The following is a 15,184-nucleotide window of genomic DNA, read 5'->3' as shown; positions in this document are numbered from 1 at the left end:
CTTGTTCTCCAAGGGACTCTCAAGAGTCTTCTCCAGCACCACAGTTCGAGAGCATTAATTCTTTGGCGCTCAGCCTTCTTTGTGGTCCAGCTCTCACATCCGTACATGACTACTGGAAAAAACCATAGCTTTCTGACTATGGTCAGAAAAATGAAGTCTCTGCTTTTTAATATGCTGTCTGGTAAATGATAACATATGTCCTCATAAAAGCTTGTACATGAATGTGTCATACCAGCTAAAGAGTAGAAATAATCCAAGTGTCCATCAGCTGATGAATGGATAAATAAAACATATGAGTCCATACAATGTGATATTATTTGGCAATAAAAAGAAATGAAGTGCTGATACATGCCACAACATGGATGAAACTTGAAAACATTATGCTAAGTGAAAGAAGCCAGACACAAAAGACTGTACATTATATGATTCCATTTATTCAAAATGTCCAGAACAGGCAAATCTGGAGACAAATTAGGTTAATGGTTGCCTGGGGCTGGAGATGGGTTGGGAGCGCTGGGGGGAAGTGAGGAGCAACTGCTAATGGTACAGAGTTTCTTTTGTTCTAAAAATGACTGTGGGGATGGTTGTAAAACTCTGTGAATATACAGAACTCTATTGGAGTGTACGCTTTAAATGGATCAGTTGTATGGTATGTAAATTATAGCTCACTAAAGTTGTTTAAATGAAAAGTCCATTAGAAGGTAATCCATCCCATTACCAGTCATGATATAAAGAAAAGGAATCTATTTGGTGCCATAGCTTTTCCAGCTCATGAAAATGGTCCAGATTCTAAAATTAACATATACACAGTTTTTCATAAAACAGGCTATACATTAAATTTAAAACATCTTGCATTGTATCAGATTGGGTAGGAACAGGGGCTTTGGAATCAGAACTAGTGTGATTCTCAACCCCACCACTCAAAAGCTGATTGACCCTCAATGCTCCACTTAACCTCTCCAAGCCATAGTTTCCCTACATATAAAGGAAGGAAAGCAATAGTGCCTCTCCCACTGGGTTACTGTGAAAGACAAATGTAAATCCATGGCTGATTCATATCAATGTATGACAAAACCCACTGGAAAAAAAAATAATAATAATAAAAATTAAAAAAATAATAATAAAAAATAAAAATAAATAAAAAAAAAAAAAAGAAATAACGCATATAAATTTCTAAGCAAGGAAATGGCAGAGAGTACCTCTCTAAAACTAGTTTCATAAATACACAAATACATACATACAAAAACTAACAACAAAACCCACAAGCTCTTATGCGCCATGTGCCAAGCCTTTCAAGGGGACAAAGATAACACAGTCCCCTTCTTTGATTATGATACCAAGCAGACCAATAAAACTCTATGAGATGAGATTTGTGCAGGAGACATTTAAACTAGGTAAGTGGAAACTCCTGACTCGGAGAGTAAAAGGGAGGAAGGAAAAGAAGAAAATGGTAAGCATCTCTCACAGGCAACGCTTTTGTGAGCTCGAACACAAACAACGGAGACCCACATGACTGGAAGTCTCAGCACTCATCAGTAAATTATGTGTCTGTGTGCAAAGCCACAAGGAAACAAGAAAAACGCTGCCTAAAAGCACAGAGACACAAAGCATGACTATGCAGGCTCACACCCGTTTAGTTCCAACCTATCGGCAGGAGGAATGGACAGCAGAAAGATTAACTATACATCGTGGCAAAGTCACACTGGGGAATCACATACATAGGATTTCCAGTCTCAACATTTCTGACCACTAGCTAACACACTGGTCTGTATCTCATTGAAGAAATTTTAAAAATAAAATAAATTGTCACAAAGTTTAACAGCCCCCTGACAGCTCTGTGGTCTCTTTTTTCCCCAATACAATATATAACTCCGAAGGGTAGCCAATGAAAAGAATGGAGTACGCAGAATGACACAGACTTGAAGTATCTTTTTATGCTATATAAATCAAAATCTTTAAAAATTGGCAGTCCATTTATGATACTTAAAATGAGATAATAAAAATTAAGGTATTTCCCTATGACTTCACTGGTGAATTCCACCAAATGTTTAAAGAATTAATGTTAACTCATCCCAAACTTCCAAAATATTGAAGAGGAGGAAACACTTCCAAACTCATGAGACCAAAATTACCATGACACCAAAGTCAGATAAGGACACTACAACAGAATTATAGACCAATATCCCTGATGAAATGGATGTAAAAGTCATTATCAAAATACTAGCAAGCCAAATTCAATAGCACAGTAAAAGGCTCAAAAAACATAATCAAGTAGAATTTATCCCTGGATGTAAATACAATTCAACATATGCATATATGTGATATACCACATTAACAGAATGAAGGGGAAAAAACATACAATCATCCCAACAGATGAATGAAAAGCATTTGACAAAATTCAACATTACTTCATGATAAAAACTTTCAACAATTCAGGCATAGAAGTATATCTGACAAGCCCTCAGCTAACATCATCTTCAACAGTGAGAAACCAAAAGCTTTTCCTCTAAGATCATGAACAAGACAAAGACGCCCACTCCTACCATCTCTATTCAACACATTACTGGAAATCGCACACAAAGCAATTAGGTAAGAAAAAGAAATAAACAGCATCCAAATCAGAAGGGAAGCAGCTAAATTGGCTCTGCAGATGAAATGATCTTATATACAGAAACCTCTAAGAACTCAACAAAAAAAATTGTTAGAACTACACACATAAAAACCAGTTGCTTTTCTATAAACTAACAAAATAAACTATCCGAAATTAAGAAGAAAACAGTCCCATTTATAACAGGGCTAAAAGGAATAAAATACTTAGGAATAAATGTAAGCAAGGAGGTGAAAGGTTGTACTTGAAGGCTATTAAGTCTTGATGAAAAAAACTGAAGAAACAAATGAATGGAAAAATATCCTATGTTTTAGTAGAATTAATACTGTTAAAATGGCCCATAACTATTCAAAACGATCTACAGATTCAGGGCAATCCCTTTGAAAATTCCAGAATTCTAGGCATTTTTCACAGAAATAGGGGAGACGAATCCAAAATTCATATGGAACCACAAAGGATTCCAAATAACCAAAGCAATCTTGAGCACAAAAGAACAAAACTGAAGACATCACATGTCCTGATTTTAAAATATTTTACAAAGCTACAGGAATCAAAACAGTATGATATTTGCATTAAAAGCAGACCTATAGGCCACTGGAACAAAATAGAGGGCCCAGAAATAAAGCCATGCATGTGTGGTTAATTAATTTATGACAAAGAAGCCAATATACAATGAACAAAGAATAGTCTCTTCAATATATGGTTTGAGGAAAACTAGATACCCACATTCAGAAGAATGACACTGGAACCTTATCTCACACCATAAATAAAAATCAACTCAAAACTGATTAACAACTTAAACATAAGACCCACAACTGTAAAACTCACAGAAGAAACATAGGGAAAAAAATCTTCTTTACCTTGGTCTGGGCAAGATTTTTTTTGGTCTGACACAGCTAAGACAAGAAAAAATAAATAAGTGGGATTACATCAAACTAAAAAGTTCTGCATAACAAAGGAAACCATCACTAGAGTAAAAAGATGACCTATGAAGTTTTAGAAAATATTTAAAAATCATTAGCAGAGGTTAATATTCAGAATATGCAAGAAACTCAACTCAATACCAAACAAACAGAAGATAACCAAAATTTAAAATGAGCAAAGCACCTGAATAGTTATTCTCAAAAGAAGACATATATAGGGCCAACATTCATATGAAAAGGGCTTAACATCACTCATTATCTGAGAAATGGACATTAAAATCACAGTGAATTATTACCTCACGCCTGTTAGAATGGCTATTATCAAAAAGACAAAAGATAACAAATGTTGGAAAGGATGCAGAGAAAAGTGAACCCTTACATACCAAGTGAGAATATGTAGAGCCATTATGGAAAACATTGGGGAGATTTCACAACAAATTAAAAATAGAACTACCATATGAGCTAGCAATCCCACTTCTGGTTATACATCTAAAGAAAATGAAATCTGGGCCTTAAAGACATATGTATACTCCCATGTTCACTGCAGCATTATTCAAAATAGCCAAGATATGGAAATACGGAACACCCTACATGTCCATCAACAGATGAATGGATAAAGGAAATTAGGTTTTATATATATGAGAAGGGAATGGCTATCCACACCAGTATTCTTGCCTGGAGAATTCCATGGACAGAGAAGCCAGAATTGGTATGGGCTTGTCCAGTGGCGCTAGTGGTAAAGAACCCACCAGACAATGCAGAAGACATAAGGGACATGGGTTCAATCACTGAGTCAGGAAGATCCTGTAGAGGAGGGCATGGCAACCCACTCCAGTGCTCTTGCCTGGAGAGAATCCTGTGGACAGAGGAGGCTGGTCCATAGGGTTGCAAAGAGTCAGACACAACTGAAGCAATTTAGCATGCACGAACAGTATTCAGACTTGAAAAAGAAGGCAATTTGGTCTTGAAAAGAAGGCAATTCTACCCTTTGCAGCAACATGGATGAACTTGGTGGACAGTATATGCTAAACTGGAAAAGCCAGGCACAGAAAGACAAATACAGTATGATCTCACATGGAACCTACACGAGTTAAACCCAAAAGAACAGTAAAATGATGGTTGCCAGAGCAGGGGTGGCAAATACGGGGGGATGTTGGTCAAAGAGTGAAGTTTCAGTTATACAGTATAATAAGATTGGGATATCTAACATACAACACAGTGACTATGGTTAATAATATTGTATTGTATACTTGAAGTTTGCTAAGAGAGCAGATCTCAAGTATTCACACCACCATCAAAAAAAAAAAAGAGGTTCCTATGTTAGGTGATATATGGTAATCATTTCACAATGTAGACCTAATATATATCAAAACACCATGCTGTATACCTTAAATATATACAATTCTTATTGGTCAATTATATCTCAGTGAAGTTGGGGGAAAACAAAAAGACAAGGTATTTGCAATAAAAAGCATAGCAAATAAACTTGAAAATTAATAAAAGTGTATGATTCAAAATAATGTAAAATAGTAAAACAGTGATCCATGCAATGTCTTCAGTTCAAGAATTATGCTTCTGTTTCTTCAATACAGAAAATTAATCATTTTGTGAAGTATTATAGTGCACTATATGCCTAAGCCATATTTCTCAGTATCATAAACATCTTTAAAAAGTGTGGATAACCAACAGGGACCTACTGTATAGCAGAAGGAATTCTGCTCAATATTTTGTAACAAGCTAACTGGGGAAGGAATTTGAAAAAGAATAGACACATGTATATGTAAAACTGAATCACTTTGTTGTACACCTGAAACTAACACAGGTAAGCAACTATACTCCGACACAAAATTAAAAGTTTAAAAATACGTAATCACCTTTTTAATAAACTTACAGAGTAAAATGTTTGCTTGTTTGGTTTTTTCAGTAAGATATTTTAATCCTAGCCTGTCAATCAAAACATACAGTGATTCTGAGAGCCATCGTGAGCCACTGAGCAGTACAAAGACTCTGTAGAACGATGTTTAATGAACACCTGTTTTGTGCCTGAGGCTGGGGTATGTGTAACTCCCCAGGAACTCAAAAAATTGGTAAGTGCATCCTGTATCCACACCTCTTCACACACCCAGTCTTCTCACTCTGCCTTGCAAACAAGCTCCAAATGTGCTTTCACAGATCCCCCCAGCTGACCGCGGCCTTGTCTGCACTCACCCCTTCCTAGTTAAGGTTGTCCTTCCCACTGGCAGCTAGCTCCAGGTATGCCAAGGGAAACAACAGTCCTTATATCCACATTTGATTGCATGTGTCATATTGGATGTATCTTAAAGTTACACACCAAGTTGTGTCCCTGCAAACAAGGAATGCATGTAAATTCGACAACTCAGAGAACGCGACATCATTTGGGGCCTCTGATTTTGTTAAGACCAGCTTAATTTGCTGGAAGTTTGCATTTCCCAGAATGGAAATCTGGAACGGAAAATGAAAAGATGTTCCAAGGTTATGCTGCAAAACCTCAGAAAGATCTGGGCCAGCGGACAGACAGGTTTCCTGATCTGACAGCTGCTCCTCTATCTGCTGGGACCTGCCATTTCAAAATTCTCATCTGCAGTTGAATGCCTAAGGAGCAGTACAAAATGATAGAATCTAAGTGGAGCGTGTGAAGACAGTGGCTGGCGTTTGACCGCGCTTCTGTAAGCTCACCGGGGACCATACATCCTGGTGTGTTCACAGAAGTGCCCTCAGCGTCTAGCACAGCACTAGACACGGGAATTCTGAGTTGAATGAATGGACCACACAGTTAGGATACTCAAGGAAACAAAGAACATCCGAAGGGGCTTGGGAAATAAAATAATCAAAGAAACACATCAGCAAATGAAAAAAGTATACAAGATCAAGAAGGAAGGTGCCTGCATTTTTTTGTTTTTTGTTTGTTTGTTTGTTTTCTAACTTTCTCAAGTTATTCTAGGTCTTATTTTGCACTTCAGGGCTGTTTGAGTTTGTTTTAAATATAAAAATCAGAATCAGCAAAAGTCCATCTCGACTGCTCACTTGGATAGTTGCCAGTGTCTCTCATGCCTCAATTTCTTTACATGTAAAATGAAGATAATAATTGTATCTACATCATAGAGTTGTTAAAGGTTAAATAAACTGGAGACCAGGGAGCACTATATAAGTGTTATCTATCAAAATAATCAAACATCCATTCATTCATGTATTAGGGAAAAGAAAAGGAGATGAAAGGAAGGGCACGGGCCGCCGGCAGCATGTCGCTGCTTCCACTAAGCCAGGGCTCAGCAAATACGTTCTGCAAAGGGACAGAGAGTAAATATTTTAGGCTTTCCAGGACATATGGTCTCTGTCACACCTACTCAACTCTGCCACTGCAGCGTGAAAGCCGCCAGAGGCAATACATGAATGAAAAAGCATGGCCGCATTCCAATAAAACTTTATTCGTGTACACTGAAACTTGAATTTCATACAGTTTTCTCCTACTGCAAAGTATTATTCTCCTTATGATTTTTTTCCAGCCATTTAAAAAAAAAATGTAAAACACACTCTTAGCTTAAGGGACAAACAAAAGAGGCAGTAGCCCAGATATGGACTTTGGGTCCTCGTTTGCATACCCCTGTATTAAGCACTAGGCATACACATTTTGCCCAACTACATTTTATAGTCATCCGAACCGGCCACTGGATGATCAAAGTCCCTTGCCGTGGACGACAGACATTTAATCTCTTATTTCCAACCAGCAGAGAGAAAGAGAGATTTGAACCAAGATTTGATGAACTGTCTAAACTACTTAATGAGAACAAGCTTCAATTTATCTATTTTAGCGCTGGTGTTCCTCTTTATAAATCAATTCTTAAAGTACACATTTATAACCATAAACGTCAGGCCTCCACTCTGAGTTTTGGGCTCTTCATTCTGTGCCCCACCACGCACTACATCCAACATGACAAATTTATTTCATTACTCTGGCAGTTAGGAATACTTCTAGCAGTGGGGGGTGGTAAAAAACAACCCTGGAACATATCTGTTTTCTGTACAAGCTTCCTCATCTTAGATCCTTTTTTTTTTTTATCTTATCAGAAACAGTTTTTTAGAAGTTTCCCTGTCAGTCCAGTGTTTGAGACTTTGTGTTTCCCCTGCAGGGGGCATGAATTCGATAGCTGGTCAAGGAACTGAGATGCCACAAGCCTATAACACAGCCAAAAAAAATTTTTTTAACTCAAGACAAGAGAAATTATTTTACAGTCTTTGAAACAAACTCTTTGCAAAGCAAGAGTAAGAGAACTGGTGAGTTCTCTGCTCTCGGTGAGAAGTCACATTACCCAACCTGAGTGCCCAACTCTCTACATATGGCACTCAGTTCAGTTCAGTTCAGTTCAGTCGCTCCGTCGTGTCCGACTCCTTGCGACCCCATGGACTGCAGCACGCCGGGCCTCCCTGTCCATCACCAACTCCTGAGTTTACTCGAACTTATGTCCACTGAGTCAGTGATGCCATCCAAAGATCTCATCGTCTGTCGTCCTCTTCTCCTCCTGCCCTCAATCTTTCCCAGCATCAGGGTCTTTTCCAGTGAGTCAGTTCTTCGCATCAGGTGGCCAAAGTATTGGAGTTTTAGCTTCAGCATCAGTCCTTCCAATGAATATTCAGGACTGATTTCCTTTAGGATGGACTGATTGGATCTCCTTGCAGTCCAAGGAACTCTCAAGAGTCTTCTCCCACACCACGGTTCAAAAGCATCAATTCGTCAGCACTCAGCTTTCTTTATAGTCCAACTCTCACATCCGTATATGATTACTGGAAAAACCGTAGCTTTGACTAGACAGATCTTTGTTGGCAAAGTAATGTCTCTGCTTTTAATGGACACTATATTTTCCATCTTGATTAAATAACTCAGGATACAAAAGCAAAGCACTGCTTTAATACACTCAAATCTCAGGAGAAAAGGACCTCAGGAATCCAACTTGGTTCACTGTCCACACATCTCCGAAGTATTTTGAGAACTTCACTAATTTTGTAAAACCTTTATACTATTATTACCAAAAATGACAAACGTTTCATCATGAGAACTTCACTTTTCTACTTTTTAGAAATACCCCTTCCAATTTAAACTTGACCTTGATTTTGACTATTCCTATGTACTGAAATGAGCTCATCTCATGAGAATCCTCTTCAAAGCAAGAATTAAGAACATGGGAACATCTAGACAATCACAGATGTTGCAAGCATTAAGAATACCATTAAGAAGATTCCAGGAGGTGAATCATTACATTAGCTCAAAGGAAACTGTGATCCCTCGGATCCAATGCCAAGAATTAGTTTTTAGGCAACAACTTCATTACGGTTCCTGAAAAGTAAAAAAAAGACAAAAAACAAAGCAAAAAAACTTCCATCAATGTCTACTGCAGTATCTGATCAAGTGGAGAGCTTTCTCAACGACTCTAACAGAACACAATGACATCCACCTGATAATAGCAGCCTTTGAACTGCATGCTGCCGAATTCCAATGAATTTAAAAGTCGGTCTACTTTCACTATGTGAAAAGTGATGGCTAACTTTTAGGGGTGATAGAGGGTGAGATGGTTGGATGGCATCACTGACTCGATGGACATGAGTCTGAGTAAGCTCCGGGAGTTGGCGATGGACAGGGAGGCCTGGCGTGCTGCAGTCCATGGGGTCACAAAGAGGTGGACACGACTGAGCGACCGAACTGAACTGAACTTTTCTAAGATGAAAACCAAAGCCCTAAGACTCTGGTAGCAAGAACTCCGGACCCCTTTTTGCAGAATCATCTCCAACACCACGGCAAAGGGCCAGACGTGGGTACTCACATCAGAGGGCCTCCTCTGACCCCCAGCAGCAGCCATGGATGGATGCCATCCCCAGCCCTCTCCAGAACACACCCAGGTACCCGGGCCCTAGAGCAAATCCCCTTGGAAGACTTTCTTGGTTCTGTCCCACCCAAGGTGGGGGCAGAGCCTGTGTGTTCTGCAGGGCAGACAGCAGAGCAGGGCATCCATGGGGTTTGCAGAGGGAGCCTGCTTATGTAGGTTGCGGTATCCATGCTCCAAGATGGAGCCGGGGTGGGAAAGTAATGATGGCCCATGGGTTGGAGGCGGGCTGCTCCTCACCTCCAGATTCCTTCTGGTATTTTAAGGAGTCGAATCATTCGAAATCTGAATCCAATTTTCCCAGATCACTATGAAAGCTTATTTGTCAAGGGAGGAGACTAAAACAACTTTTATTTTATAATTTATTAGCGTGACTTACAACTTTTTATAAATTTCTATACTTAGACATAGGTTATACAAGCCTTCGGAGAAGGCAATGGCACCCCTCTCCAGTACTCTTGGCTGGAAAATCCCATGGACGGAGGAGCCTGGTGGGCTGTAGACCATGGGGTTGCTAAGACACGACTGAGCAACTTCACTTTCACGCATTGGAGAAGGAAATGGCAACCCACTCCACTGTTCTTGCCTGGAGAATCCCAGGGACAGGGGAGCCTAGTGGGCTGCCGTCTCGGGGGTCCCACAACTGAAGTGACCTAGCAGCAGCAGCAGCAGCATACAAGCCTTCATGTGTACTCTTGCTATGGACCAGCTCTTCCACAAAAGGGAACAATAGATATTTAAAATTTTTTTAAAGTGGCTAGGCATATAGGCCCATTCACAGAAATCATGAAAAGATCATTTTAAGTTGACTTATGGTCTGTTTGCCTTGCTAAAAATGAATAATGAGGGAATCCCCTGGCAGCCCAGTGGTTAGGACTCTATGCTTTCACTGCCAAGGGTCCAGGTTCAACACCTGGCCAGGGAACTAAGATCCCACATCCCAAAAGCTGTGTGGTGCCATCAAAACAAGAAAAAGAATAATGAGGACAGAATAAAAAGAGATGATTTGTGTATACGTGTACACACACACACACACACACACACACACACACACACACACACACACTGGAATATTACTCTGCCATGAAAAAGAATGAAGTCATGCCACTTGCAGCAACAAGGATAACCTAGAGATTGCCATACTAAGTGAAGTAAGTCAGAGAAAGAAAAATAACATATAATATCACTTAAACATGGACCTAAAGTACAACACAAATCTACCACACAGAAACAGACTCATGGACAGAACAGATTTGTGATTGCCAAGGGGGAGGGTGGTTGGGGGGGGATGGATTGGGAGTTTGGGATTAGCAGTTTTATATATACACACACACACACACACACACACACACACACACACACACACACACACACACACACATATTTAGGCTGACCCAGTGGCTCAGCAGCAAAGAATCTACCTTCAATGCAGAAGGCACTGGTTCGAACACTGGGTCGGGAACATCCCCTGGAGGAGGGCATGGCGGCCTACTCCAGTATTCTTGCTTGGAAAATCCCATGAACAGAGGAGCCTGGTGGCCTCATTTAAAAAATTCACAAGAAACCTATGAATGTTCTTTAAAATATATATATATAAAGAGAATAATGAAAAGCAATAGGATACCTGGATCAACTTATGTCCTCTTCTGGTGCTACTATTCAGGTGTGACTACTCCACAAGCCCCCACCTCCCCAGCAGCAACCTCTACTCCTGCCAGAAGACACCCAGGAGAGACAAACGCTCCTACCACCAGGGCAGTGACATCAGGCATTATAAAATATGCACGCACCCAATCTGCTGAATTCCACATGGATGATTCCCCTTCACCAGCACTAAGGGTCATGGCTAATGTATACCCGGATTTTTTACAGGAGAGAGTTTCAGTACCTGAAGGTAAGTTGCTCAAGGGACTTCCAAATCAGCATTCTGCAAAGCTGACAGTGTTTGTTTGAATGTTGATTATCATAAAAAGTCAACTTAAGAAGCAATTTTCATGGAAACTGAGCCAGCATTTAGAATGCCCCTAAATCTTGCCAGTCTTCATTCACCACTATTATAATATAAAATTACCATGTGTCCTACATTTTCCAAGACAGCTCCAATCTCACATGTTTTATTACATTAAATTAATAAATGGGCTTGTACTGAATTTTTAAATTTTTCTTCTTTTATATTTTTCAAATAGTATACCATCAAGCACCTCAGAAGAAATAAAACTTCCTTAAACATATATCAAGATATGTATATATTACATCCACATAAAAATCTGCTCATGAATGTTTATGGCATCTTTATTCATAATTGCCAAACCCTGGAAGCAACCAAGACATTCTTTACTATGTGACTGGATAAATAAACTAGGGTACACCATACAATAGAATATCATTCAGCGCTAAAAAGAAATGAGCTATCAAACCACAAAAAGACACAGAAGAGCCTGAAATGCATAAAGCAAGATGATCAGAAAAGGCTACATACCACACGATTCCAATTATATGACATTCTGGAAAAGGCAAAACTACAGAGACAATAAAAAGATCAGAGATGGCCAGAGACTGGGGAGGAGATGGGAAATTAGGTGGAGCACAGAGGACATTTAGGGCAGTGAAACTCACTTGCAGGATACCATAACGCTGGATACAGATCATTACACACTTGTCCAAACTCCCAGAACCTGGAACACAAAGAATGTACAACCATGGACTCCGCGTGATAATGACGTGTTGAAACAGGTTCACAGATTCAGGTTCACAAATGTACCACTCTGGGGTGGGGGATGGAGGGAAGGTGTTGATGTGTTGATGATGAAAATGGCTGGGGATTAGGGCAGGGATGAGGGGCAAGAGGTGTGTGGGGACTCTCTGAGCTTTCTGTTCAGTTTTGCTGTGACCCCAAAACCACTGTGAAGAAATGCAGTTCATTCACACACACACACACACACACACACACACACACACACACACACACGAGTCAATTCAGGGCTCACAGTGTCGATGACTTGGCTGCCAGCACTGGGCAATCACCCCTCCACAACCTCACTTTGTAAGCCTTGGGTTTCTTCTTCCACGGTGTGGAGTGATCCCAGTTCTTACCCACCAGCTACAGACCTTATTTCAAAACTAATAAGACTGAGCTGTCTGTCTGGAGATGGCCCTGCTTCTCAAGGAGCTACTTCCAGCGAAGTAACAAATACCCTGACACAGATCACTGCTCACCTCCAGAGCAAAGCTAGTCCCTGGGGCAGGGATGCAGGCGATGTGTCGGTAAGAAGGGCTTTTGCAAAAACAGCGGAGAGAGGCAGGGGTTATCCAAACACAGCAAGTCATCCAATGTACCAAAGAGACAGAGAGGAGACCCTTCCTTGTATTTGCTAGGACAGGAGAACTGATTCTTCAACCCAACTGAAAAAACAAATGTGATTACATCTCTCTACATAAATGAACTTACCGGGAGGACAAGCGGGTAGTAAAAGGTGGCAGACAGGAGAATAAATATTGACTGAGACATCTATCTTGGGGAGGGGACACGTGTTCCCTTGGCTGTCAGCTGAAAATGTTTGCTATCCGAATTTGAGAGGTTACCAAAAGGACGCGGGATGCACAGAATTCATTAACAGCTATCTGTGAGAGGATGTCCTAATTAGAAAAACAACATGCTACATGCTTGCATCAGCTCGCCAGCAAAAGAGGGCCTGGGCAGAGGCGGGGAGCCTTATAAACTGAAGGAAAATTAGACAGACAAGTGGAGTGCAAATAGATGGAGCATTCTCCCCTCTGTATTTAAAATTCAACAGCAATATGCCTTTTTTTCCCCCTCGCTCCTTAACGGCTGCAAAATTGATTGGGATATAGGCTAATAGAGGTCCCCAAGGTGCTAAGGGAAATTAGAGGAAGTCCTATAATTACAGCTAGCAGTTAATTATTATATGATGGGAATTGTAATCAAAGTAACAGATACACTATTATTTTCCATCTTCTCTGCAAAACACGACTAACGAAGTCTCTTTAGAGGAGGAGAGAAGCCAGTTTTGTAGTTCGAGTATGTCGCTGACTGTCACATGCAAATAAAATCCAAGCAAGAAGCCCCTGCAGGTGGTGGGCCTGTGGCCTCAATCTCTGTTCTCCCACACCTTTCCCACACAAGCTCTTCTAGAGCTTCAACCCACTCCTGGTTCCCTCTGCCATGAATGGAGGTAACTCAGCCCATGCACCACAACTAGAGAAGCCTGCACACTGCAAACAGAAAAAGACTGCGCACCTCAACAAAGACCAAGACCGCCAAAAAAGAAAAAAAAAGATCGATATGAAAACCAGGCGGGGTCTGTGTTCAATTCAGCTAAAGATATGTGACGCTAAACGGAAAAGGTAATGAATGGCAACTAGGATTGTTGAGGTATCTTTTATGTACTAGGCAGAGTGTTTGGCTTCTAAGAGATATTATCGGTCAATAAAGCACTATCATGCTTGCTTATAAATGTCATTTAACATGACAAAAACTAAGGCAGGGAAGTTGGCTTGGCCAAAGCCACAGACAGGACCAAGTTCTTACACAGGTCTTTTTGCATCAAAAAGCACTGTTAAGAGGATGTGGAAGAAAGGGAACCCTCACACACTGTCGATGGGAATGTAAGTTGTAGCTGATGTGGAAAACAGTACAGAGATTTCTCAAAGAAGCAAAAGTAGAACCACCATATGATCCAGCAGTCCCATTCCTAGACATATATCAAAAAAAAAAACACACCCCAAAACACTAATACAAAAACATACATGCACTCCAGTGCTCAGGGCAGTGTTATTTACAACAGCCGAGACACAGAAGCAACCTAAGTGCTCACCAAGGGATGGATAACTAAGAAGACAAGGTAAATATATATGAGGGAATATTACTCAGCCCTAAAAAAGAATGAGATCTCACCATCTGCAACAACGTGGGCGGACTGAGGAGTATTAAAGTAACTGAAGTAAATCAGACACAGAAAAACAAATACTGGGTGACACCACTTACAGGTTAAACCTAAAAAATACAACACACTAGCAAATGTAACAAAAAGGAAAAAGACTCACAGATGCAGCCAGAGAACAAACTTCAGTGGTTACCAGCGGGACCAGGAAGCGAGGAGGAGCAAGACAGGGATGGGGAATTAGGAGGAACAAGCTATTACGTTTAAAATAAGATGTAAGGATATGTTGTACAACACAGGAAATACAGCCAATATTTTATAGTAACTACAAATGGAGTATAAACTTTAAAATTGTGAATCACGATACTGTACACTTGCAGCTTATGTAATACTGTACATCAACTACACGTCAACAAAAAATTAAAATAATTTTTAAAGCATTGATAAGGGTCCATGCATTAATTTGCTTTTCTGCTTTTTTTCTCTCTTCCCTTTTCCTTCCCTTTTTTTTCTTTCCTTTGGAAAAAAGAAGTAGAGATCAATATATAAACATCTTTATACCTGCCACCCAAAATGAACACATTACATTTTGTCAGATTTGCTTCAATTAGCCTTTTTTTTTCAAACCAGGAATTAAGTCACTCAGTCATGTCAGACTCTTTGCGACCCCATGGACTATACAGTCCATGGAATTCTCCAGGCCAGAATATTGGAGTGGGTAGCCTTTCCCATCTCCAGCGGATCTTTCTGACCCAGGAATGGAACCAGGGTCTCCTGCATTGCAGGCGGATTCTTTACCAGCTGAGCTACCAGTGAAGCCCAAAAATTGCCCAGAAAGTTCAATGTCATTTCCTCTAA

The 15,184-nt window shown here is 40.2% G+C and overlaps 1 protein-coding gene across 3 annotated transcripts in view; it reads right to left on the bottom strand.

Annotated features, from left to right (window-relative positions):
- The window catches only part of TIAM1 (TIAM Rac1 associated GEF 1), a 451,658-nt gene that overhangs the window by 261,969 nt on the left and 174,505 nt on the right, over positions 1 to 15,184 (bottom strand). The window contains exon 1 of one of the 3 annotated variants that reach the window (XM_061134345.1): positions 12,042 to 12,084. The exons of the other annotated variants lie outside the window; for them this stretch is intronic. The gene's annotated coding sequence lies outside the window, so the exon portion shown is untranslated. Of the gene's footprint in view, positions 1 to 12,041; positions 12,085 to 15,184 lie in introns of those variants that run through there. 3 annotated transcript variants of the gene reach the window in all.

Source organism: Dama dama, chromosome 31, assembly GCF_033118175.1.
Source record: "Dama dama isolate Ldn47 chromosome 31, ASM3311817v1, whole genome shotgun sequence".
In the NCBI taxonomy this organism is placed as follows: Eukaryota; Metazoa; Chordata; class Mammalia; order Artiodactyla; family Cervidae; genus Dama; species Dama dama.
This window is presented reverse-complemented; position numbering and strand designations above follow the sequence as displayed.